This window comes from Sinocyclocheilus anshuiensis, unplaced genomic scaffold (genome assembly GCF_001515605.1).
Source record: "Sinocyclocheilus anshuiensis isolate Anshui unplaced genomic scaffold, SAMN03320099.WGS_v1.1 scaffold819, whole genome shotgun sequence".
In the NCBI taxonomy this organism is placed as follows: Eukaryota; Metazoa; Chordata; class Actinopteri; order Cypriniformes; family Cyprinidae; genus Sinocyclocheilus; species Sinocyclocheilus anshuiensis.
Window position 1 is genome coordinate 739552 of NW_015548238.1, and position 5122 is coordinate 744673.

Consider the following 5122-nt stretch of genomic DNA (forward strand, 5'->3'; position numbering starts at 1 on the left):
GTTTTATCAGAGTTTCCATTTCCTCACATAACGCTATATCAAATGTCCCTTCTCGTGGCCATTGTGTCCCCTTATTTTTTGTTCTCTTCTGCCATTTGTTTGATATCTTGTTTATTAACTCTTTACACAGTGGATATTTTAATCCTAATATTTCCACCGGAGTGGCTGCCATACCTTTTCCTATAATATTACAATTCAATTTTAATTTAACTATTTTAACCAATTTCTCCTAATTTTAGTCTTTATTCTGTGACATGCATCTTTGAATTTTGTTTTTTATTCTGTCTGATGCATTTACTCTTTTTTTTTTGTATGAACTGATAGTCTCAACTCTATTTTACAATCACTCAGTATGTATACATTTCTAATAATAATTTCTTATTTATTTTTACTTCTCTTTATTATTTTGTCCGCACTTATAATTATTTTTTTAATATACTTATTTAACTTAGTGCCTTGATCTCACTTCTACTGCACTGATCATAGAAAATTTTCTCCTTCTCTTTCACACAGACACCACAAATGCAAAAGCCTATAACAGATCTTGATTCAATTTTTATTGATACTATTTTCCTAAACACATTCACACTTCTCGTCCCTTTATTCACACACAGGGCTCATGTTTTCATACTTTGACCCTTTATCTAGAGGGTTCTTCACTCATTATTTTGTCCCTTTATATTTATTCAGGGCTCATGATTTATTCATCCCTCTCGGGTGCGGCACGAGCTGCGTCCACACTCTGCCAGGAAGGGGTGCGCAGCCAGTACCCATCCAATATGGAATTAATTTATTTCCTCATACATTCACCATCACTCACACAGACATTCATATGGACACAGACACAGTTTCAGTCTCATACAACAAAACACTACACTCTTCCTCGAGTGACCTGCAGGGCTCTTGCTCTTTTACTGATTAATCTCCCTCAACTCCGTAAAAAATCAGCGCCCAGCAGGGTTTTCTGCCTTTCTGTTCAGCCCTCTGTACTATTCCTCTCCTACAGAGCGTTACCCAAAGGTCTTTGCGCGCTTTCCTATACTACATCTGCTTCATTGCTGCTGTCCTTTTAGGTCAGTCTACAACAAACACAGACCATTACACGTAATGTATTTCTGCCTACACCATCTAGTTTCAATTTAGGTCACCTATCAAGGCCTTCCCAACAGTAAACCAAATATGTGCATGCAGTTATTTCTTCTGGCATCAAAACCCCTTTTTTTATTTTTCACTTTATTTCCTAATTCTGGAAGAGCAGATTTTAAGTGTCCTTACCACCGAGGGCAGACCGGCAAACAACACACACCAATTATATAAGCAAAATTGCTTACCGTTCGGTGGCCACCGTTGTTGTGCTGCTTGTCTTAGTCAGCCCAAAGTCGTCGTCCACTGCTATATATTGTTCTCTGACCAGTCTACCATTTATGTTATCTGGGAAGATGGCAGCATTGTCCCAGACAATATCCAAAGCAACTCTGGGAGCCCTTTCTTTTCTTAGGCTGGCAATATTGTGCAGCACTGTGCAGGCAACAGTCACGTCACAGGCCCTGTCTGGGGAGACCCTCAGGTGGTGCAGGCACTGAAATCGTGATTTCAGGAGGCCGAAGGTCATTTCGATTCGAGCCCTCGTTCTGGCATGGGCATGGTTGTAAGCCTGCTGTGCTGGAGTTTGGGGGTCTGCAAGGGGGGTCAACAGGAACGTCTCACAGGCATAGCCTTTGTCTCCTAGCAGCACACCAGAGAACTCACCTGAGAATACAAAATATAATTCTTACAACTAGCAGAGTAAAACTTCTGACACACACATGATGTCCAGTGTGCTTAAAAAAATTGGGGTGGCTTACCTAGTGAGAGTCTCTGGTAAATTCTATTGGCCCGAAAGACTCTGGAGCCATGGACCGAGCCAGGACACTTTGCCTATAAAAATGTGTGATAAGGCAGTCAGCATCACAGATCATCTGTAACAATGCAGCCCACAAGCCCAACAGCTCACCAACTCCACAGGCCTTCCCTGGTGGTCTAGTGGTTAGGATTCGGCGCCCAACACTCCTACCTACAGTCCTCCACTCTACCAGCTGATCTATTGAAGGCATGGGGTGTTAGTCAGAACCTCAACCTATCAGGGTTCTGTAGCTCTACTGCTGGCCAAAAAACACTTCTGATGCAGGAAGATGTGCTAGCTTTTTGAGGAGGGAAGCAAAAATGAGCCCACCTTCCCATACCAGGAGTCAAACCCGGGCCGCCTGGGTGAAAACTAGGAAACCTAACTGCTAGACCATATGGGAACTGCCTTGAACTGGCCACAGGCTTGTAGGCCACTTTCCATACGAGTGGCCAGTGTGGGGGCAGGGTTTTGGAGTGGCCTATGGCGTTTGGTGTGTGACTTAATTAAATCGTGTTGCATGCATTCAAGGGATCTGTTGTTTGACTCGCCCAAGGGGTTCAGTTTTTATGGCAGATTCCTGTGATTGCTGAATAGATACCTCGAACTGGTAATTAAAGTCTTATCCAGGTGAAAATACTCACGTCGTGCATTTGAAAACACGCATGGTAATCGTTATCTAGAGGAAAAACAGCCTATAGTCGGTGTGTCAAGTTACAAAAATGACAAATTGTGAGATTAACAATAAAAAAGAGATACATTTTTAATTAGATAAGTTGCTGATTATTCGCTTGTTCAGTTTCATTTAGTTTACAACTTATTCTCAATGTGCAGGTGGCAGTTAGGAATAAGGCTACAAAATGGCAAGCCCATGACATCAAAACCACATGGCATTACACCCTTCAAAGTTGTGAAGCAGTTACAGAGTAGCGATGAATTTGTTCATTCAAGAATCAAATGACAGCCAGTGTGGAGTTTATTTCCACGTTAATTGCTGAGCTTGTCGGAGTGCTTGTGGGATGAATGGCAATACCCATAGACTCCCATAGACATTGGAATGGGTGTGCAACATACGGCTTTTGTGGAATAAAAGAGTGCTTGGAGATTTGCCTGTTCTTCTGGACGTTTCGGAAAAAAAAACAATTACAAATACAGCCTGAGAAAAGTAAACACAGAGCGAACCAGCGAGGAGTCGAACCTAGAATCTTCTGATCCGTAGTCAGATGCGTTGAGATTTGCCTTTTCTTCTTGACTTTTCGAAAAAAATAAAATAAAAAAAGATTACAAAAACAGCCTGAGAAAAGTAAACACAGATTGAGCCAGCCAGGAATGAAGCCTAGAATCTTCTGCTCCGTAGTCAGACCCATTATTCATTGCACCACTTGCCCACTGACGAAAGTGACTCTAGATTGCACCAGACTTGTTGGTTTTTGACATGACAGAGGCCAGAATTACTGTCTGCTTATTCTCATGCTGTTATCAGGAGTGCAGCCCACAAGCCCACCAGCTCCCCAGCCCTTCCCTGGTGGTCTAGTGGTTAGGATTCGGCGCTCTATTCCTGGACAGGGAATGCTCTTTTGCCTTCCAACGGTGGACTGTCAATTGAATCTCTGCTTGCTGATGCGAGAAAACCAGCCAAACAAAAAAAAAGTTGTGCGCTTGAAAACAGAACTCCTTCGAGCTGGAGTCGAACCAGCGTCCTAAGGATTGCCAACACATCTACTTAACTTCCTCCACTCTAACAGCTGAGCTATCGAAGGCTTGGGGTGCTAGTCAGAACTTCAATCTATCAGGGTTTTGTAGCTCTACTGCTGGCCAAAAATCACTTCTGGTGCAGGAAGACGTGCTGGCTTTTTGAGTAGGGAAGCAAAAAGCAGCCCACCTTCCCATACCGGGAGTCGAACCCAGGCCACCTGGGTGAAAACCAGGAATCCTAACCGCTAGTCCATATGGGAACTGCCTTGAAATGGACACAGGCTTGTGGGCCACTTTCCATACGTGTGGCCAGTGTGGGGGCAGGGGTTTGCAGTGGCCTATGGACCAGCTGAGCAATCGAAAGGCATTGGGTGTTAGTCAGAACCTCAACCTATCAGGGTTCTGTAGCTCTACTGCTGGCCAAAAATCACGTCTGGTGCAGGAAGACGTGCTGGCTTTTTGAGGAGGGAAGCAAAAAGGAGCCCACCTTCCCATACCGGGAGTCGAACCCGGGCCGCCTGGGTGAAAACAAGGAATCCTAACCGCTAGACCATAAGGAAACTGCCTTGAACTGGCCAAAGGCTTGTGGGCCACTTTTCATAAGTGTGGCCAGTGTGGGGGCAGGGTTTTGGAGTGGCCTATGGCTTTTGGTGTGTGATTTAACAATGTGAGAATAATTTAGCAAAACAAGAATTATCTGAAGGGATAGTTTACTGAATTAAATCATGTTGCATGCATTCAAGCGATTTGTTGTTTGACTCGCCCAAGGGGTTCAGATTTTTTTGGCAGATTCCTGTGATTGCTGAATAGATACCTCGAACTGGTAATTAAAGTCTTGTCCAGGTGAAAATACTGACGTCATGCATTTGAAAACACGCATGGTAACCGTTATCTAGAGGAAAAACAGCCTATAGTCGGTGTGTGAAGTTACAAAATGACAAATTGTGAGATTAACAATGAAAAAGAGACACATTTTTAATCGGACAAGTTGCTGATTATTCGCTCGTTCAGTTTCATTCAGTTTACAACTTATTCTCAATTTCCAGGTGGCAGTTAGGAATAAGGCTACAATAATTTTTAATTGGATAATTGCTGATTATTCACTCGTTCAGTTTTATTTAGTTAACAACTTATTCTCAATTTCCAGGTGGCAGTTAGGAATAAGGCTACAAAATGGCAAGCCCATGACATCAAAACCACATGGCATTACACCCTTCAAAGTAGTGAAGCAGTTACAGAGTAGCGATGAAGTTGTTCATTCGAGAATCAAATGACAGCCAGTGTGGAGTTTATTTCCACGTTAATCGCTGAGCTTGTCGGAGTGCTTGTGGGACGAGTGGCAATCACGAAGCATGTGCGCGTCTCCCATAGACATTGGAACAGGTGTGCAACATATGGCTTTTGTGGAATAAAAGACGCGTGCTTGGAGATTTGCCTCTTCTTCTGGACTTTTCGGAAAAAAGAAAAACAATTCCAAAAACACAGACAAAAGTGTCTTTCGATTGCACCAGACTTGTTGGTTTTTGACATGACAGAGGCCAGAAT

At 43.2% G+C, this 5122-nt stretch overlaps 2 non-coding genes across 2 annotated transcripts; both read right to left on the reverse strand.

Annotated features, from left to right (window-relative positions):
• Positions 1 to 3765: 3765 nt before the first annotated feature.
• Positions 3766 to 3837, reverse strand: trnae-uuc (transfer RNA glutamic acid (anticodon UUC)). Its single transcript has one exon. It is a non-coding gene; the product is annotated as a tRNA-Glu (tRNA).
• Positions 3838 to 4065: 228 nt separating this feature from the next.
• Positions 4066 to 4137, reverse strand: trnae-uuc (transfer RNA glutamic acid (anticodon UUC)). The gene has a single exon. It is a non-coding gene; the product is annotated as a tRNA-Glu (tRNA).
• Positions 4138 to 5122: the final 985 nt, after the last annotated feature.